This window comes from Canis lupus, chromosome 32 (genome assembly GCF_048164855.1).
Source record: "Canis lupus baileyi chromosome 32, mCanLup2.hap1, whole genome shotgun sequence".
NCBI classification, from domain to species: Eukaryota; Metazoa; Chordata; class Mammalia; order Carnivora; family Canidae; genus Canis; species Canis lupus.
The window spans coordinates 28009886-28032613 of NC_132869.1; the positions used below are offsets into that span (position 1 = coordinate 28009886).

General features: G+C 38.6%; 1 long non-coding RNA gene across 1 annotated transcript; it reads right to left on the reverse strand.

The window, feature by feature from the left end:
• Positions 1-503: 503 nt before the first annotated feature.
• Positions 504-21410, reverse strand: LOC140622709 (uncharacterized). Its single transcript, XR_012022401.1, has 4 exons — positions 21132-21410; positions 4601-4714; positions 2777-2912; positions 504-1321 (listed from the first exon to the last, which is right to left on the reverse strand). It is a non-coding gene; the product is annotated as an uncharacterized lncRNA (long non-coding RNA).
• Positions 21411-22728: the final 1318 nt, after the last annotated feature.

The window sequence follows — 22728 nt, forward strand, 5'->3', positions numbered from 1 at the left end:
CCCTAAAAGAAAGTAAAACAAGGATTTCAATGGTGTCTAAGGCTGTGCCAAGAGGTCAACCAAACAAAAACAGTGGATTCTAGTATTGAGATCACTGGAGATACGGACAAGAGCTTGTTCTATGGATTGGAGGGACAAGTGATTTGAGGGGAGTCAGTAGATGAAAGGAAAGAAAACAGAGACATAGGGTATACACTCTCTTTTGAGTAATTCTGCTATAAAGGGAAACAGAAATTGGGCTATAGTTGGATGGGGATTGTGCGATCAAGAGGTATGTGTGTTTGCATTGAGATGGAAGATACTGTGACACAGTGGCAGGCTGATGGGAATGCTCCACTACAGAGGAAAGTATCAGTGATGCAGGAGTGAGAGGGGACCCTTTGCTTGAACAATATTTTTGAGTGAGTGAGGAGGGATGGATGTTAGTGCACACAGTTGGCCAAAGATGGGAGCATGGAGAGTTCATTCATAGTTTGTCAGTTATCTTTTGCTGTGTAAAAAATTGTCCCAAAATTCAATGGCTTAAGACAGCATGAAAACCCACATTTATTATCTCACACAATTTCCTTAGGTTAGGAACTTAACAGTACCTAGGCTGGGTGGTTTTGGCTCAAGGTGCCTCATGAGGTTGTAGTCAAGGTGTTGACCAAGGCTGTAGTCATAGGAAGGTTTGACTGGGGGCTGAAGACTACTTCCAAGATGATTCATTCACATGACTGGCAAGTTCATGTTGGCTTGACAGGAAGCCTCAGTTCTTCACCAGATGGACCTTCCCATAGGGTTGCTCGAGTGTACTCACAACATGACAGTGATCCAAGCAAGGACACGCAGAAGCCTTAAGGATTTTATAATCTAGCTTGGAAGTCGCATACCCTCAGTGTCTCCACATTCTGTTTATTAGAAATGAGTCAGTAAGTCCTAGTCAAGGGGAGGGAATTTAGATTCTACTTTCTGAAAATTCTTTAAATGTCAAAGAATTTGTGGATATATATTTAAATCACCACATATAGTAACAGGAAGGAAGTCAGCGGATGTGGGCACAGATGTGCTGAGGGGGAATTGGCAGAGGTTCTTTTCTGAGCACTTCTATGTTTTTATTGAAGTGGTAAGCAAGGAATCAGCTGAGAGTGGGCATGGGGAGACAGTCTGGGAAGTTGGAGAAAAGATAGATTGTAGGATATGGGAAACAGTTGAAGAGGCGATCAGGAGGATGAAAGGACTAGTGGACTTCCAGTGAATCAAGCGTCCCTCTAGGCGAGTGGTCGTCAACTTGCAGGGCAGCCACTGAGCAGTTTGAGTGTCTTTCTCCAACCAGGGAAATCTGAGGATGCATTGTAAGAAAAAAAACCTTAATCTCCAGGATGTAAGACCGTGGTTTTTTTGTTGTTGTTGTTGTTTCCTTCCTTTTTATTTAAATGCTAACACACTTATTTTTTTTTTAAAGAACTTGTTTGTATTAATAACATATTTGTTTGTTTGCTTCTGTCTACAATTTATTTCCTTCTTTCTAGTTTTCCAAAATTAACCAAATGTAGGATTTCTCCTCCCTGTTTGTTTAACATGAGCAAATGTGTATAAGGTGTGAATCAGTTTCCCTTTTGCACAGGTGCTATGTGGCAAAGGCAGTGGCTACATACAGTATCCTGCTGAGGGCCAAGCTGAACTGATGGTAAAGTCCCCACAGGACAGATTTCTGTTCTTGTGAGGAAAACGTCCCAGTAGGTGGAAACACTTAGACATGAGAAGGACTCCCTACAGGCGGTGCGCTCAGTCCCCTTTTCAGGAAGCATCTCTCAGGCTCCTTTGGAAAAGAAAGCCCGCACCAGGTGGGAGGTTGGATGAGCTGACTTCACTTGCAAGGGTTCTTCTACATCTCCGAGGCTGTGATCTGGTCACCTGGGGGCTTTTCATTGAACAAACGTTTGCTGAGCTCCTATGGTGTGATGTCCTGTGTACTGAACACCTCCTGTGCTTCACGTCGGGCATCCTCAGACTCACCCCTACTGCGACCACAGCTGGGGTGGCCAGGTTCCCAGACTGCCATAGGGTATTTGCTATTCATGAAGTCCTCTAGAGATACTTCTATCAGCCAATCTCAGTTGAGATTTTACATTACAAACTAGCATTGCCACTTAGAGGTCATCATCAGAGACCCCGAGCCACAGAGAAGCAAACCAACTTGTTGAAGCCTGTATTTATTTGGTATGGAATTTGATTTAAGAAATTGAGAATTATGTTTTCTAGAGTCCTTTTCAGCTCAAAGAGTCTGATGTGAGCTCTGTGAATTGTTTGAAGTCCTTTCTTTCATATGCTTTTTTGAGGGGTATTTTCCAGGATGTTGGGTTTTGTTTTGTTTTTAAGTAGGCTCCAAGCCCAGCTGGGCATGGAGCCCAACACAGGGCTTGAACTCATGATACTGAGATCAAGACCTGAGCTGAGATCAAGAGTCAGATGTTCAACCAACTGAGCCACCCAGGCACCCCAATATATGGTTATTTGATACTAATTTGTTGGTTTGGAAGTTTTCCTTTGGCATCAAATGCAGGGTTATTAAGTTTCTCATAAATATAACTTTTTGTAATTTGATTTTTTGTTATGTAATATGATCACACAATTCAAGCTTCCCTCCCCTCCCCCACAGCTCACAGTCTCTTCATGATGTAAACAACTACTAGTTTCTTATTTATTCTTCCAGAGGATTTTTATGCATATGCAATCCAATGTGCACGCACTATTTTTCTATCTGTTTTAATAGTGTTTTTACGTGATAGCATACCTTGTACATTTTATGCATCTTGCTTTTTTCTCTTAATATGTCTTCGAGATCTTTTCATTCCAACATAGAATTCCATTGTATGTATATTGCAACAAGCAATTTTATACAAATGTCACATATATGTGGGCAAGTATATCTGTAGAATAAATTTTTGAGAAGAGGAAATGCTGCATCAAAAGTCACGTGCATTTGTAGTTTTGATCTACATTGACATTTTGCCCTCCACTGGCCTTGGAGCACCAACCACAATGTATTAAAGTGCCTGTTTAGGCACTAAAATAATTTTTTTACTTTCTAAAAATTAACAAATGGATGTTTTTAAACAAAGTTAAGTGATATTAATCTTTATCTACTTGAAACATATTTTCAAGAAAGAAAAATTGGAATCAGTGTTACTCCAAAACAGTTCTACAGAGAACATTTTATGACATGAGCCCTGAAGTTTAATTTCTATTCCCATCACCTGTGAGTTCAGAGGTTTCTTTTCCAAAGACTGAATCCTCAGGCTTCTGATATCTTTTTTTTTTTTTCTTCCTTTGTGGATCAGTGAAGTGAGTTTCTCAGCTCCCCTGACTGCCTAGAAGGGAGGTTCTCTCTGTTTCACATCACAATGACATCATATGCAATGAGCCCTGTTCTCTCTCTCTCCAAGTATGGTCCGTGAACTGATTTCTTTCTCCTGGGACTTTGTCTCTGCCTGGGCACATTCCTATCAGTAACCAGTCCCTTTGCCAATTCTTTCTCATTTTCTTCTCATAATTAATAGACTCTGGAAGCTGCTTCAACCTGCATACCCTATTCCCCTAAAGAGTTCTAACCTTTGTTCATGTCATTTATTTGATGTTGAATTTTGCAAAAGTTCAACCTAGCAGTCCTTGCTTAATACAGATTTTAGTACAGTTGACCCTTGAACCATGTAGGTTTGAACCATGGGGGTCCATCATGTGGGATGGATTTTTTTTTTTTTTGATGAACAGTATAGTACTGTAGATAGATTTTGTCTTCCTTATGATTTTCTTGGTAACTTTTAAAAGTTTAATTTGTTGTAAGAATACAGTGTATATACCTATAACATACAAAATAGATGCTAATCATCTGTTTACGTTACCAGTAAGGTTTCTGGTCAACAGTAGGCTTTTAGTAGTTAAGTTTTGGGGGAGTCAAAAGCTATATATATTTTCAACTGCACAGGGGGTCAGTTCCCTAACTCCCATGTTCTTCAAGGGTCAACTGTATATCTCAACAGCCATATTTACATGTGGTCATTCTTTCTGCAACAAGGAATAATATACATCCATGTTCAGAGGGGGTTTGCTCCTTCTAAGGTGGTATGGGCTTGTAGTGGTTGATGCTCAAGGACAGGAGCCCCACAGAGCTAATTGGGGTGACTAGTCTTTTGGACTTTGGAATTTACTAGCAGCAGCTGCTACTTTTGTAGAGCAATGGTCATTTGCCATGCACTTCACGTTCATTAGCTCATTTAATCCTGATCATAATCTCACGAAGAAGGTATTGTTATTAATCCTATTTTACAGATGGGGAATCAGAGGCTTACAAAGTTTAAGTTATTTACCGAAGGTCACAGCGCACATGGAGCCCAAACTCAACATCTGGTCCTACTCCACCCCACTAGGGACTCAAGAGGAAACTTTGAACATGCATCAGAAGTTTCTTACCCCCTCACTTTCTCAATATCCTATGTTCCTTCCACATTTGGCTAAAAAAAAAAAAAAAAGCCCTCATAATTTCTCTTTATTCCTTTGTTTTTAAGTAACTACCATACTGTTCTTTGTAGTAGGAGAGACAAAGGAAGAAGCAACCAACATTTGCCTTGATGGATGCTCCACTTTCTCTTTCACATCCTCACCACAATGTCTCACAGGCTCAATCACAAAATCCACTTCCAAATTTGTGGGGACATAGAGTACATGCTGAAACCTGAAGGCAAAGGAAGATCAAAGAGTAAGTTGTACCTTTCAGACGCATGTTGCTGGATTCAACAAATGTCTACCGATCTCTAGCCCCACGCCAGATAGATAATTGCATGTGTCCTGATTTTAAGAAATTTTTAAAAACCTACTGGGGTTGGGGGGAGATAGTCATTTAAGTGACTATGACAGAAGGCACAATGAAAACAAGTGTTTACATCTCACAAAGCTCTTTTTGCTGCCCTGTGTTGTGTCTCTTACACATAGAATTCCATAGACAACCGTATTCAAAGATTTCCCTTTAAAAAGGAAGAACTTGTGAAGAAAGGAAACATACAAAATTGGATTGCAAATTAATTGCTGGTGGATTCTTTGCAACTCTGACTGCATTTACTTCTCTTTAGGAAATCAGGGTGAGATATAGAAAGATTAATGAAGGAAGACAATCAAAGTATATTGCCTTTTCCACTATCTTTATAAAAATAATACTATGAAGGCAATATCATGCAATAAAAGATTATAAAGGTGTCTATGAAGGAATAAAGTTTCATCCCCACCAAGGAATCCTATTACTTTACAGTCATACGTATTGAACCTTAGGAGCCAGTTCCATAAGCCATTGGCCCTCTGCCTCTCCAAATAAAATAAATAAGAACCGGAGAAATTCTGTTACCACTTCTTTTTAATATATCCTGAGATAAGAAGAAAAGATGAGTGAGAATGAAAGCTATCAAATGATGCCCCCAAACTCCAAGTCATCCTGTCAAACAGATCATAATTAGGTAAGACCACCGACAGGTAGTCAAAAGCTGAGTGTGGTCTAGCTAGAAGCCAAATAGGAGAAGCCCCAAACTTAAAGGTCATAACTTAGTCTGACTTTAAACTTTTACATTGTTTAATAATAGGGTTCCAACAGCTAAATTTAGTTCACCAGAAAAAGCCCTTAAGGATCTAAGTATGTTGCTGTAATGACACTGAACAACCCCTAGGAACACACTTTTCCCCATCTGCTGCTTAGGTAGCCTGTGCTGTCAGTGGAAACCCCAAGATGGCATTCTTGCCTTATTTTTCTAAATGACTCCTTTGGTTAAAAAACAAAACAAAACCCTCTGAAATCCTCACCAAGTTGGGTGACTAGATTTGGGAGGGGGGAGGAAGAAGTGACATTCTATTATTTAATAATCAGTGTTGAGTGGGTCAAAAAGGCAGTTGCCTACCGGATATGATTTTAGGTATGCTATAGAAAAAGCTCTTTGTTCACAATGATTTCTGCCTGCTGGTCGGCCATGCTGCATGCAACGGAATTTTGAGACCCTCTTTCTACATATTATCACTGAGGTCCTAAGGAGGCCCCCCCCCCCCACCCCGGTTGACATCAGGAGCGGTAGGCAGCACAGTAAGTCATTATCAGACACAGATAAGAAAGTGGGGGGAGTGTTAATTATCTAGCAGGGACCTGAAGGAAGAGGATGCAGAAAAGATAAACTTTGGCAGAACGAAAGATCAAGGGGAAATAATCATTGATGACCTCATTATTTGATTTTATATGTTAGATCTTCTGTTCACCTATTATCTTATTTCACTCTTTTTAACAATAATGCATGAGGCAGCCATGGCACCGGTCCCAATCTACACCAAATGCAGGTCTGGGAGACGCTCTGAAAGGTCTAACATCATGCAGAATAACCCAAAGCAGTTAGGCCACTGGGATGATGTTGGAGAGAGTCAGAATGAGAGTCACCTCTTCTCCCTTGTGTATGTGATGCTTCCCTCCCAGGCAGGTGCTTCTCATTGATATTTAAACATACTCAAACCGCTGCCATCCCTTGCTCTGCTATGAAATCCAACATCCATGTTTCAAGTCTCAATTCTCTTGATCTCGAAGCAGAAGCTATCGCTATTGATCATTCTCTTCTTAAAACACTTCCCCCCCTAATGCTGAGATACTTCCCTGGTTTTCCTCCTAGCTTCTGGCCAGCCCATTTCAAGTCTCCCATGCAGGCTTATTTGCCTCTTACCCAATCATCACACGGACAAGCTCCTCCTGGTCTCTTCTAGTTCGTCTGTCCTTTCCCCTTACTTCACTCCATACACCTCCATTGCGGTACTTGCTAGGGACTTGCAAATTGAAATCTGCAGCCTTGACCTCACCAGTGAGCTCCAGACCTACTCGACAACATCTTTGCTGGCTATCTCAAAGGCACCTCAAATTCAGCGTGTCCTCCCAGACTCAAACTGGGTTCTCTCATGTTTCCTAACTAGGTGAATAGTGCCAGCATCTGAAATGTTGTGAAGCCAGAGATCTCAGATTCGTCCTGGACCCTCTTCTTTTCCTCTTCGCTATAGCCATCCACCACCAAGTCTTCTCAGTTTTATCTAAATCTCTCTCAAACATGCCCACTTTCCATCTTTGCCACTGCTGCTATACTAAACCTAACCCACTACCACCTCTTGTCCACACTTCCCATCGTTCTCCCTATGCACCCAAGTTTCTAATTAATCTCCAACATGAAATTAGAGTAATTGTTTTTCAGAACATGAATCTGGTCATTGCTTGCTTAAAAACATGGCAGTGGCTTTCTATTCGCCCTTGTGATGAGGACCAAAATCCTTAGCATGTTTTGCAGGGTCCTGAGTGGTTTGACCCCTCTAGCTTCATCTTACACCTTCAGCCCCTATCCCCAACTTAAACTTACTTTATGTATTCCTTTTCTTTCTCTTTCTTTTTTTTTTTAAAGGACCTTATTTATATACTTGAAAGAGCACAACCAGGCAGAGCTGCAGGCAGGGCTGCAGGCAGAGGGAGAGGGAGAAGCAGGCTCCTCACTGAGCAGGGAGCCTGATGTGGGGCTTGATCCCAGGACCCGGGGATCACCACCTGAGCCGAAGGCAGATGCTTAACCAACTGAGTCACTCAGGGGCCCTTGCCCTATGTATTTCAACTGTATTCATTGTCTCTTGTTCCCAGGTCACCACCTGTATCTTTTCATTAATCAGATCCCAGATCAAGGGTTATCTTAGGGTGAGCTTCCCTGACCGCCTCCTTTCTCCCTCCTAAGTCAAGTCAAGTTTCCTTGTTATTACCCACTTTCAAAGAATGGCTACTACCTGACAAAGGTGCTCATCTCAGTTTGTCACTATGCATTCCTTGACAGGATTATTTGATTAAAGTATATCATTCCTATTATAGTCTAGGCTTGGTTTTTGCTCACTATTCTAATACTAACTAGAAGGATAGAGCCTGGCATATAATCAGTGCTCAGTAAGTATTTGTTAAGAGATTTAATATTGAGAAAGGAATAGCAAGATCAATATCTATTTCATTATTTCACCTAGTTCCCATTACACTACAGATTTTTCAGGGAGAATAATATTATCTATATCATACTTTGGGGGTCTTAAAGAATAACGTCCAATTTGGTTACTTTTTAATATCATTAAGCAAGTCCCATAGTTGTTTTTAATGTAAAAAGCAAGGTGATACAACATCTGAAAAATAAACATCTATATATTGAAACTCATATTTCTCTTAAATAGACATCTAGATATATTTCATAGGTTATCAAGTTTTTTGTTTTTTTGTTTTTTCATCCAGGAAAGGACAAAATTCTATAGATAGAAGGTCTTGTTGGAGAAGATGGATTTCCTTACTCAAATCAGAGGACGGTGGACTCAATGCTGGTGGCTGAGAGGATTCATGAAAATTTCCCTAGTAAAATGTGACTTCTGGAAAGTGAACCGAGAACAAGGAAAATCGCAGAGGGAGGAATTGCAGTGGGAAAATAGCCCCATTATGTGGGGCAAAGAGTACCTGAGATTCATCTACCTCAGGAAAGTACAATGATCAAAATACAAGTGTTCTAATGACATAAACATACCATACAAATGTAAAATATCCAATAGATTTTTTCCTTAGGGCTAATCTGATAGAAAGTTTTCAGAATTAAAGAAGCTACAACTGATAAGCATCATCTTCATACTAAATCTAATCCTTGCAGTTAAGAAACAATATGATACCTCTGCAAACAAGGGTGTAGTCAAGGAAATGTGACATTTCCATGGACTGCAGTTCTTATCACAAACATACACTGTTTTCTCCAAAAGTACCTTATGCTTATATTGAACATGCCATTTAATTTTTTTTAAATTTTTATTTATTTATGATAGGCACACAGTGAGAGAGAGAGAGAGGCAGAGACACAGGCAGAGGGAGAAGCAGGCTCCATACACCGGGAGCCCGACGTGGGATTCGATCCCGGGTCTCCAGGATCGCGCCCTGGGCCAAAGGCAGGCGCTAAACCGCTGCGCCACCCAGGGATCCCGCCATTTAATTTTTTCAAGCTACTTATTAGTAGCCAAATGTTAAAGATTTTACCACTTTGGTTGAATTCAACAACAAATTGGTAGGTTGTTTCCTAAACCAATTTGGGCAGAAATTCAATAGACCTTTTTTAAAGCCCCGAAGCACATAGGAAAATTAGTATCTAACCATAAGCATATAAACTAATGGTGGATAATTTATCTTTTGCATGTACTTGTTTTTATTCATCAAAATCCACTCATAACTAAGAAAATTAAATAATTATTACTTTTCTTAAATATTAAGCAGCTCTACCTTCTGATTCAAGATGAGTTGAAGACAAATACAAACTCTCAGAGATGTATTTTTAAAGGTAGGGTTTTTTTCTTCAGTCTAATTTAGGATCTCTGGGATAAACAAGATATTTTACATACGCTGCTAGGAATAATTGATAGTTCAAGCTTCTGTGTGTTATACTTGTTAAAATATTTGCATTCAAAAGCAAAGCCAGAATTGTAGCTCAAGGCTATATGTATATCTTTCCTAAGGAACATAAGACATAAATAGCAGTTTGAATTGTAATTGTTTTGAAATCACAAATTTAAAGATACAGACATGCATTTTTAAAGAAAGAGGACATTGTTTTCTTCATTCAAACTTTTGCACTGATTGTATGTATGTGCCATACACTGTGGCAGGTATTGGATACAAAAATAAGGTTGGGTGCCTGTCCTTAAGAAGCTTGGAGTCTAGTGAGGGGATCATCAACTATAACCTGCTAATTGCAGTGTAGTGTTGTTGTTGTTGTTGTTGTTGTTTTTAAGATTTTATTTATTTATTCATGAAAGACACAGAGAGAGAAGCAGAGACAGGGAGAGGGAGAAGCAGGCTCCCTCTGGGGAGCCTGATGTGGGACTCGATCCCAGGACCCCAGGATGACAACCTGAGCTGAAGGCAGACACTCAACCACTGAGCCACTCAGGCACCCATTTGCAGTGTAGTGTAATAAAATACTGCAATTGTGGTCAGTACTGGGATTCTGGGTACAAGTAGGAAGAGCTCTGTTTTGACCATTCATGATATCCTGGGTCTTCTTGACACATGCTAGCATTGCATCTCTTCTCTTCTTTAAACTTAGGCATGACTTATTTTGGCTAATGAAATATAAGTGGAAGTAACATAAGCCACGTCTAGGTGGGAAGCCTTTTTCCTTCATGATGACTGGCAGTACTCTAGATAGTAGAGGCTCCACTGGGCTTGAACCCCAATGGAGGATGATATGGAGTGGAGCCCCCACTTAACCTGCAATGGGCATAAAGTATGCATAAGAAATACATTTTTCTGTTTTCATTTTTTTTAAGCCACTGAGATTTGGAGGATGTTTGTTATTGTAGCACAGGCTAACCTCAACAGACTACTAGTACATGCTTTACTCCAGACTTGGAGAATTACAAGTTTTCCAGTGTGTACAAAGCTAAGCTGAGGCCTAAAGAATGAATAAGAGTTATCCAGGTAAAGAATCGAAGGGAACACAGTTTCAGAAGTAAAAGTACATGCAAAGGCTTGGAGCAGGATGAGAATTCAGCATGTTTTGGGGAGAGTGGTTTTTCTTTGTTTGTTTCTTAAATAATTAGAATGGAGCAGTCCAACAGAGCTATTGGAGATTACTCTAAATAGAGGTAACAGTAATTGCTTAATAAGGATATGATTCCAAAGGATTTCTGACTGGTTTATTTGGGCTCTTGGACATAGAAAGGAGAAATGAAGAACCGAATTGCTATGGACCAAAATAATGGTGCTTGTCCTTTATGGAAAATTCACCTGCAAATTCCTTACTCACTTATATTATCACCTGACTTTGTAGTTATTTTTTACATATAAACTCAAATGAGTTTTTCATCTTATTAAGGTCAGTTACACCTGCTTCTATGCATATCTATTAGACTGTAAGCTCCTTGAGGGCAGAGTCCATATCATTTTCATTTTAGTTGTATGGTATTGCATTTTGCATTGTGGGTAGTACATAAATTCCTATTAAGACAGCTACCACTATTTTAGGAGTCTAAATGCAGATCGTAGCCCTGAATAGCCTCTGAATCGCGGCTTTACAATGAAAAGAAAACTCTGTGCACAGCTGGGGATATATCCATTTAAAAACGCTCCAGAAACATGCTGAGGTTTTTTGATGACAGTGAAGGCTGTGGACTTAGGAAATTTGCTGCCTAAGACCAAGATTTCAGGCTACCCATTCTTTTTTTGAGCCCTTGGGTTTAACTTCCATCTGGTTGGTTTCTTAACTTGTGAACTGCAAGGAAAGTCTGCCCTACTCACCTCTTGGGAATATCGGGGAATCCAAATAATTCTGAGTGCTATACAACATGATGTGACACTCACGTTCCTGCTGTTAGCATTAGAGGAAGGGGGTGTCATGCAAAGCCTGTGCAGTTGATTAGATCGGGGTTGAATTAATCAATTAACAGTTGGATACTCTTGGTTGAGCAACAAAATCCCAGCATATCACCAATTTCCCACTGATTTAAACTTGAATACTTCTTTTATCCAAGTATTCTTAGAGAAGCCTGGCATTCTAGAAGGTCATTGAGCTTTGAAATCATACAGGTAGAATTCAAATCCTGTCTCCATTACTTATTAGACATACGACCTGGGGTAAGTTAATTAACCTACCAGAGTCTCAACTTCCAGATCAATACAATGGGGGCAGTATCACCTAGCTTCCCAAGGTTAAGAGACTACTTGAAGTAGAAAGTACTGAAATGTCATGCCTTTGAAATGTCAACGTGTCTGTTTACCACAGAGCAAGCTTTATCACTAAAAATTCTGAATTCATCCTATTCACAGAAAAGTCTCGCTGAGACTCAACAACTTGCACAGGGGCCTCTTCTCTTATCTCAACACAGGGAAAATGACTGAATGAACTTAAACTTAGACCTCTGGTCAGTGGGTAACTCACCAGACCAGAAAAGATTCCCATTTACCTGGAGGAAAGCAAGGCAGCTCATACGAGCTCATCTTTCCTTTCTCCTTCCTTTCTAATGGTTGACAAGGACTTGTTTTCCACAGGGTTATCCAAGGAATTCGAGGTGTAAAAAAGAGACCTGGGCCACACTCCGATAAAGACCATAGCATCATGTGGGCACCACAGTGCAACTGTCGTCTGTTTTCTAAAGTACACAATCTTAGCCCAATAGAATTGCTCACTCTGGTCATCTGTCATGGTCTACCCAGCTGGTGGCTAGAGGCAAGCTGCTTTAGAGCAAGTAGATGGGCCAGGCCTCCAGAGGGAAGTAGATCTGCCAGCGTGCCAAGCCTCTCCTCACACACAACCTCCAAGGTCTGTTCTTGACAAAACAGTATAAGTAAGCTGTCTGCCAGGCTCCTGCTCTCACTGTGTGGTCTGTATGCGGCAGCATCAGCATCTCTTGGGATCTTGTTAGAAATGCAGACTTTCAGGCCCAACCCCAGACCTACTATACCAATCCACATATTAACAAGATTCATGTGCACTTTACAGTGTGTAAAGCACTTGGCTACAAAGTCTAAATGATGCCTGACACCAGGTGCCAAAGAGAGACATTATTTAGGACTTATAGGGGAAAAAACCCCCAAATCTCTTCACCAAAATTCTTATACTAGACAAGATATTCAATTAAAGAAGCCCTCGACTCTCTGCCCTACCACACACATATACTACTTTGAGTGCAATAAAGATATTATTCACTTTCTAACAAGGGTCTTCAGATTTTGGGAGTTGCATAAAATCAGATAGCTAGACAGTTGCTAAAATGTAAAATAACCTTCCTTTTTTGTAACTATTGGTTTTGGCTGATAGAAGTCATGCATACAGTCATATTTCAGAGAAATTACCATGCCTTAATGAGAACTTTAGGTTGAAGGAAGACATTTCAGTCAAATGATAGTGAAATTGATATGATCAAAATGAAATATGTGGCATATTTATCTAATCAGCTAGAGCTGCAATCTCTAACCATAGTCATTTACAGCTCAATCAACTCATCTAGTCATTATCAGCTAATGATACAATGAGTGATTACTCCCACATGGAGATAATAAGTGAGTTCATGAAAATCAGCACTTCTGTTATAAAGTGTGACAGGTAGAACTGAAAATAAGGTCTTTGAATGCCGTTAGTGCCTGGCTTACCTGACAAAAATTTAATAGGAAAAAATGGAATGGCATGGTTATAAGATGAGGTACATCCCTTTTGGAAAGCAACTTAGCAATTTGCATCAAGAATCAAGAAAACATTCACACCTTTTTATCACATAAATTTTTTTTTCTTTTTCTATTAGTTCACAACAATATCAAGCTTTCAAAAATTGGAAGTGGAGCAAAAAGAACTTTTCCCATACCATTTGAGAGTAAGTTGCTAATAAAATACCCTTATCATCCTTGAGTATTTCCAAGTGAATGTCCTACAAATGAATAGGTTCTCCTCCATGACCACAATAAGACATAAAAATTAGGAAATTAACCTTGATACATCACTATCATCATGTCTTCACACTCTATTCAACTTTTGCCAATTGTTTTAATAATGTCTTTAGTAAAGGATCCAATTCAGAATTACACATTGCTTTTAGTTGTCATGGCCCTTTAGTTTCCTTCAATGAGGAACATGTTCTCCTTCTGCCCGTTTTTTATGGTCATGCCACTTTTGAAGGTCACAGGCCAGTTATTAGATGTTCCTTTACCATTTGATTCATATTACTTGACTTTGGTAAGAATATCACAGAAGTGATGGTGTGTTCTCATTGAATCCTCTCAGGTGGCACATAATTTTGATTAGTCTCATTACTGGTTATATTAACTGTAATCACTTCATTTAGGTGTCATCTACCCAGTTTCTCTACTGTAAAGTTATTCTTTTTCCCTTTGTAATTATCTATTAGGTAAGAATTAACTTTGAGATGATATAAACATCTTATATCTCACTAAACTATTTATTTATTTCTATCATTTGTTTAATTAGATGAGTATGAACTCCTTTATTCTTTTTTTTTTTTTAAGATTTTATTTATTTATTTGAGAAAGAGAGCAGGAATAGGAGAGAGAGGCAGAGAAAGGAGCAGACTCCTCACTAAGTGGGTAACCCAACGCGGGGCTCGATCCCAGGACCCTAGGATCATAACCTGAGCTGAAGGCAGATACTTAACCATCTGAGCCACACAGGTGCCCCTATTCTTGTTTTATTCAGTGACTTTTAGTGTGTTAGCTCATTATTTTGCTGCTTCCACTATCCAAGATTTCTCTAGTGGGAACTCCTTCAGGTTGATTTTTGCACTGTTTTGACATGCTTCTCTTATTCTTTGAGTGCTTTTTCTCTTTCTGGCACAGGATGTTTCAGGCTCATCCTGTATTTTCCCTGTATCAGAACTGGAATTTTCTATTTCTCCAGGGAGCCTTAGTGTCCATTAGTGGAGAATGATATTTAGAAGCCAAAATCTGGACACTAGATGTGCTCATTGCACAGTGACACTGGGAGTCTTGAGTCCCAGGGCTCTTCAGTGGCCAGAGCTAGAGAATGAATATCTCTATATATCTGTAGACAAGTAGGATATGCATAGAGCTGTTTATATTACATATTCAACTATGAACACAAACTGATACTTTCAATTTGAATCTGACACCACTTGGTTTCTTGTAGTTTTCTTTTCAGTAATTTCCTTCTTTGACAATGAGAAATTGGACATCCATTATTGTTAGTATATTTACTTATCTGATTAGTCCACTTGTGTGTAAGTAATCTCCAGTCCCTGCTGCTACCCTTCATTCCCACGGGGACACCTTATTGTCCTTCCCTCAGCCTCCAGAACCTCCCTCACAACACTGACTGCTTTGCTCCATGCAGTAGCTTTTATCTTTATCATACTTAATATATTTGGAGTTAAATTTCCTTATTTTTCAAGACATTTAGGAATATTTGATTTATAGGCTCTTATTTATCTCTATAAGCCAATCAGAACAGAGTTCCTTTTAAGAGACTTTATAATCTAAGTTATTATAAAGTTGGGAAAGCATTTTGCATTCACACTCTGAAAGGTAAAGGACTTTGTGAATCACAGACATATAGACACACATATATACATAGAGTATATATTTCCAGTTCGACAACTTTATTAAAAGGGTAATAGTAAAATAGCAACATAGAAACTCACAGGTCCAGACATCATAGAGTTGTTCACTCTCCTGATGAGTATGAAATTCCAACTGATTTGAGCTCAAAATGATAAACACAAAGACTAACAATTTAGATTTTCTGTTCTTTCATCCAATAGAGAAAATAGGAATAGGAAAGGAAGAAAAAGAAAAAGAGAAAGCTACAGAAAAAGAGAAAGAAAAAGCACTTACTATGTAATTTTAATTCTGACCTGTAACCCAAAGAAAAAATTTAAATTAAAAATATAGTTTTTGCATAAAGATATTCATTTCAGTATTTTTTAAAGATTTATTTATTTATTTATTTATTTATTTATTTATTTATTATAGACAGAGAGAGAGAGAGAGAGAGAGGCAGAGACACAGGAGGAGGGAGAAGCAGGCTCCATGCCGGGAGCCCAACACGGGACTCAAACCCGGGACTCCAGGATCACACCCTGGGCCAAAGGCAGGTGCCAAACCGCTGAGGCACCCAGGGATCCCCCCCTCCATTTCAGTATTACATTTAATAGATGCAAATTGGAAGCAGTCTAATTGCCCATAAATAAGGAAATGAATAGGGCAGCCCGGGTGGCTCAGCAGTTTAGCACTGCCTTCAGCCCAGGGTGTGATCCTGGAGGTCCAGGATCGAATCTCACCTCTGTCTGTGTCGCTGCCCGCCCCCTCTCTCTGTGTGTGTCTCTCATGAATAAATAAATATAATCTTAAAAAAAGGAAATGAATAAACAATGGTAAACACACAGATTATTAAGCAGTCACTACAAATGGTGGTTGAAGACCCCCTGGTTAAGAGGCAATTTCAGCACGCATTGAATCTGAGAGCAACAAAACCTGAAAGCAAGTGTATGCTATGATTTCAGTGACCATATACTTCAGTTCACCTAGGACAGTCCCAGTGTGACCTTGTTGTCTTGTTATTAATCTCCTTTTTTGCTTTCAAAAGTATCTCAGTGTAGACGATAAATTATATGGTCACTTTAGCTATCCTTGGTTGACTAGAGGATCAAATTTCATTCTCAGTAATTTTTCTGGGAATCATCCTAGAAGAAGAGATCACAATAGGAGTCTTTCTGCAGTATTTATACCCAATTTACACTTAGATAGGTCAAAACAGTGGCTGGCATATTGTAAGTATTCAAAAATGATAGCTATTATCATTGTTATTATTACATTTGATGTGACTAGACAAGCTAAGTAAATATACGGCACTGCTGTGGCTGCTGTTTATGAGGGCAACCTTGGACTTAGGACACTGCCTGGAGTCATTTGGGCTCTCATAACAAAGATGTGGTCAAAACTCACAGGCACAGAGGTGACACTCCCTGCTGTAACTACACCTGCTATAGCTTGTTCATTATTTTCCATTGGCTTCTACACATAAGAAAACTACAGCACATTTAAACTTTCCTTTTTCTATTTCTGTGGGCTAAAATGTTTGAATGGGGATCTCAACAATTTTCAGACTCCTCTGAACTCATACAAGCAGACTAGTATATACCTTGTAGAAAACTATGAAAAATACAGAGCAGTTCAAGAGAAGGGGGAAAATCTTAGCATCAATTGTTTCTTATTACTGAAGGTAACAGGATAAAACTACAGAAGATTTCAAATAAATGTTCTCATCAAGATGCAGGAAGAATTGTAATCTATAAAGCTAGAGAGGACATGAAGAGAGCACTGTGCAGAAAATGCAGCCCAAGAAAGATGTTATAGAGATATAAGAGAGGTGCCTGAAACAAAAGCAGCAAACTACAGATTGTTGTGGGAAATTAAGAATTATAGATGTTATCTCACTTAGAGAAGATTTATGAGAGGAGATGGACTTTGAAAAGAACTACCAGAAATTTGAAATACATATGCTAAGAATTCTAGAAAGAGAAGACCAAGCAAACAGAAGAGAAGTAATAATCAAAAATATAAAAGAAAACAACTTCCACCAGCTAATGAAAGCTTGAATATTCAGAGCAAAAGGGTTAACTGAGTGGCTGGCAAAGTTAGTGAGGAAATTCACCTCTAGACAGGTTTTGTTGTATTTTTGGAAAAAAAAAAAAAAGAATCCTGTATTTACAAAGCAACATGAAAGATCAAAATTTTTTTTAAAGATCAAATTTCTTTACTAAATTGACACTAAATTTAAGAAGACAATAGAGTAATAGCTACCAGAGGGTTGAAAGGAAGGGAATGGGAACTTAGAATCTGATCTCTAGTGTAAAGCCTCAGAAAAAAATGATCAGAAATGCAGATATTTTGAAACTAACAAAGATCTATCTCTCTTTTAAAAATAAAAATATATATTTTAAAGATTTATTTGAGAGAGAGAGAGCATGAGCATGTGAGTGGGGGGGAGGGGCAGAGGGCAAGGGAGAGAGAGAATCCCAAGCAGGCTGTATGTACTCAGCGCAGAGCCCTAAGCAGGTCCTGACCCCACAATCCTGAGATCATAACCTGAGCCGAAAGCTTAACTGACTGAGTCACCCAAGTATCCTGAAAAATAAAAATATTTTGATGAAATAAGTGAATCAAAATAAAGAACTCAAGAATAAATAAGACTTGGAATAAAAGAAATTGTAGAAAACAGACAAAACAAATGTCAAAAAGCATTCTTTAAAAGGATCACAATGTAAATGTAGTAATACTTAGAATCTAGATCTAAAATCTCTGTTTATATCAAGAAAAGAAGATGGAAGGAGAGAAAGGAGGTAATATGATGGCAAATTTCACAAGCTTTATAGGAAGAAGTTAACAGATATTTTAATGACTAATATTGACAAAGAAACAGGCTCAAATAATTTTTAGAAAATTTAACAATGTAGTTACAAAAACAAGCATACAGAAAAAACACCATTTATTGTGGAAACATCAAGGAAAATTAAAAAAAACAAAAAGAATAATGGAAGACAGTAGAAGAAAGCCCAACCATATTAGTTGACAACCTCCTACTTATAAAAAAAACTCATATAGGTATAAAAATTGTAACAACTTTATTTTAAAAATTAAGACTTTTAAAACGAGCTAAGATAAGACTTGAAAGATTATAGAGAGAAGTACCAGGTTGCTGAATGGGAAAGTTTCACCTTGTACAAAGGTAAGTTCTTTCCAAATAAATCAATATAATTATTGCAATTACAGTAAAAATCCTACGAGAATTTTGGAAGGCAATCTCAACAGTCTCATTCTAAAGCTTAGCTGCAAGTATAAATGAGACCAACAAATGACAATAAGAAGTACATAAGAATAGGTAGTCTCAAAGGCAAATTAACATAAAAAGTTAAAATCTGATTCATAACTTCTATATAACATTAAATATATCACAAATATACAGATATTATAAGATACATGATGTTATCATGACCACTGAGTAGGTGACATGCAGGTGATGCTTGATGAATGATCAGTGCAACCCTGAATGTATTTACATTATGTATTTTCTCATACCATTTCTTGACATTCTCAGGTATAATTGATTATATCCCAAAAACAGATATCAAATAATAATCACTACTTATATTTATTTTTCTTGCATATACACTTAATTCTTTAAAAAATGATTCTTTAATTTAAATTTAAAAAATATAGTTTCATAAACAATACCTCCAGTATAAAATTTTTTTAACATCAGTAGAACATTTATTATCATTTCACGGGACATTAATTCTCTGTGGAACATAGTTTAAGAAATGCTGCTTGAATATATAGGAAGATCCTACAAATCAACAAGAGAATAACATATATTTCCAAAAGAAAAATGGTCAGAGAACACTAACAGGTAATTAATAAAAAAGTAAAACTGGCTAATAAACAGATGAAAAATATTCTACCTTACATCTAAATATAGATATTCAACTGATTTTCCACTTATTAAATGTAAAATAACATGTTACTTCCCTATCATAATCCATCTTATAAATATTCTATAAATAATATATAGAAATGCACTGAAAAATACTGAAAGAGAATGCACTAAAATTTAACAATGATTATACCTTGATGATTTTAAATTTTCTTCACTAGACTTCCCTGAATTTATCCAAACTTTCAGCCGGAAGAATATATGAAAATGATACAGCTGGGAGAGGTGAAAAGATGGCTATGAGGTCTGTTCTGTAACATAAAGATTATGTGTGATGAATGGAAAAAGAAGACCAAATTAGAGGTACCTTCCATGTTCTGGACTGTATGCTTGCGATGCCCTAACCCCCAGTATGGTTGTATTTGGAGTCTCTCTGGGAGGAATTAAGCTAAATGAGGTCATAAAAGTGGGGGCTTCATCTGATAGGATTAGCGTCCTTACAAGAAAAGACCCCAGAGATCTTGTTCTCTCTCTTTCCCTGAGCACATGGTGAGGAAAGGACATGACAAGAAGGCAGCCAGGAAAAGAGGCTTCGCTAGAAACAAAATCAGTCAGAATCTTGATCTTGGACATCTAGTTTCAAGAATTGTGAGAAATAAACCTCTGTTGTTTAAGCCACCCAGGCTTTGGTCTTTTGCTAGAGCAGCCTGAGCAGACTCATATACTGGGTCAAAAAAAAAAAAAAAATCAGCCTTTCTAAAGCAGAAGGAAACTCCAAACAGTGGTATCTGCTGGAATACCTCCTTCTCCTGTTTCTAAACACAAAAGGAAGATAGTGAGTTTTCTGGTGATGAACTGTGGGTCAGGGGCACAAGTCCTAACTGCTCCTAGCAGAGCACAAACTCAAGGTGGGCCACCAGGGTGTGGCTGCCCTAACTCCTGAACTATTTTTTTTAAAGATTTTATTTATTTATTCATGAGAGACAGAGAGAGAGAGAGAGAGAGAGATTGAGAGAGAGAGAGAGAGAGAGAGAGACACGCAGAGACATAGGCAGAGGGAGAAGCAGGCTCCATGCAGGGAGCCTGATGTGGGACTCGATCCCAGGACTCCCGGATCACACCTTGAGCTGAAGGCAGGTGCTAAACTGCTGAGCCACCCAGGGATCCCCCTAACTCCTGAACTATTGCCTTCAGTGTTGGTGCCTGATTTTAAAAGAAGGTCATTGGCCCAGAAACCCATTCAGAAGAGATTAACTAGATCAGTAAAGACTCTTCCAGAAACAATGTCTAGGTTGGTGGGGTAGAGAGGGTACAGTGCCTTCAAGTAGTAACACCCAACACCTTTGCCCTTCCCTTCTACCTCTCAGAGTTGCATAGCAACTCTCGTAAAATAACAGATAGGCATCTTAGTGATTATATATCAGACTTCAATTTTCTTTATTCTTCCCCATTCTAAGTTAAAGAAAGAACAGAGGGTTTCATTTTCCATTTTTGTAAAAGGAGGCAGTAAAGGAGCAACGGTGTCACACATAATCTTATTATCTGGCAGAAAACGGAAGTCATAGCAGACTCAGAGGCCCCAGTGAGCAAGCAAGAGGGTGTGTCAAAGAGGAAAGATGGCAGATGTCTGCACACTAGAGAGTGGGCTGCACACCATGCTACCAACATTAATGCGTTCTTCCTAAAAATCTCAAGACTTTTTCATTAAGTGGATAAAATTCAAATAATGTAATCTGTGCTTTTGCAAATTAGCCACAAACCATCTAGTTTCTCACCAATTACTTGATATTTTTATCTACCTCTAAATGTTACTGACCTAAAAAAATCTGATCAAAGGCTGTAGAAATTCTAACCCCTGCAGCAATTATTAAATTGGTCCACTCTGTGTCCTATACTGACAAATTGTTATACTCTAGAGCCTGACGACCTACAAGTGTCTCAATTAGACGCATGGATGTAGCAGCAATGTTTTAAAGTTGTCTACACTTGACTTCATTCCTTTAAAACAATAACCCACCTGCCCAGTCCCCTAAAATCTCCCCAAACCTAATACATAGAAATGTCTTTCCTTTTATATCCTAGAGCAGGTGTGAGGGCAACCATATCTCCTGGGAAGTCACATAAAATGAGGATAAGCACCTTTTGTGGAATAAATCTCCTTCTTATAACCAGCTTCTCACATCAGGCTTCTCCTCATGTTGTGAAGATCCTTGCATCTACATAGAATCTTCTTATCTAAAAAAAAAAAAAAAAAAAAAAAAAAAAAGAATCTTCTTATCTATTCCATCCCTTTATCCACACAAGCCCTAGTGGGCCGTGGTTGTCTAGAACTTTATTGATTGAGTTATGCAGAGCTTGATAATGGATGCCAAACTCTGCCAGAGTAGCAGTTAAAATCCCTGACCTCTCTTAGGCCATGAAATTGACCACTTGATGAAACAATGGAAGTAGAATGTTAGGGCAATGGAATTTGGTATTTAGGAAAGTTTATTCCTGTCTTGAGAAGTTACCTGATTGATATGTCTAAATACTGCCTTTCAAAAAAAATTAAAATTAAAAATAAATAAATACTGCCTTTCACAAAAGATTGTAAATCTCCCAACATTAAAGAGGAGTTATGCATTCCTGCTGTATATACTATAGCTCCAAGACTGTGTAGGACACAACATAAATGCTCATAAATTGTTAGGTCGAAAATCATTTATTCCATATTATCTTTTTAATGATTTTATTTATTTGAGAGTATGAGTGAGAGGGAAGGAGGGAGCGTGACAGTGGGAGAGGGAGAAGGACAAACAGATTCTGCTGAGTGTAGCATGATTCCATGACCCCAAGATCAGGACCCAGGGTGAAATTGGAGTCAGAGAGGCTCAACTGACTGAGCCAGCCAGGCTGTCTGGGAATTAGGGCACCACAAGCATATTACTATTTTTGTCCAGTGAATTCAATGATCAGAGAGAACTGGTTGTTTTGGGACAATGCAGATTCATTTCTTGTTTACCTACTGTGTGTTTCTTATTAGAACAAGGTGCTTGTGTGCACATGTACAGGCAAGGTAAGGTTTCTCTCCGCTTACATGACAGACAGAAGCAGCCTGACATCTAGCCTTCCTGAGAGCTTGTATCTGGAACAGTCAGCTGCAAATTGCTTTAATAACCATTAAGATAGGCCACTTTTCTTGAACAAAAGTTAAATCATTTACCTAAATATTTATGAAGTTCTTTCCTTGTGCAAAGTAAGGCCTGGTTCTCCATGCCTGAAACAGTTCTTCGTGCTTCTAACAACTTCCATCTCACCCTACAGACTCTATAAAAAAGTCCGCAAGACCCACCTTCAGAACCCTATGGATCTGTGTTTGTCCAGAGGGCAGCTGAATTTGCTCTCAAGTCTCTTTGGGCTGGTTCTGAGTCTCTCTCTTGCTACCTTTCCAACCACCTCCTTTAGACCTATACTTTGTTTGCAATATCTGTTCGGCACAGGACCGACACTTATACTTGGATGTTGTCTCTCAGAAGGTCACTTCTCACCCACTACCAGCAGCTCACAGTCTCAGAACCACTGACCAAATCAGAGCCCCAACCTTACCTCCCATGTGAGCAGTGGGAGAGATCAGACATCTGGAATGTATTTTAGACTTGTGTCACATGCCCACACATGAAGATGGGCCCATAGCAGTGAAAGATCTGTTGTATCCTAAAAGCACAACATTTAAAAAAAAAATTCTTCAAAGCTTGTA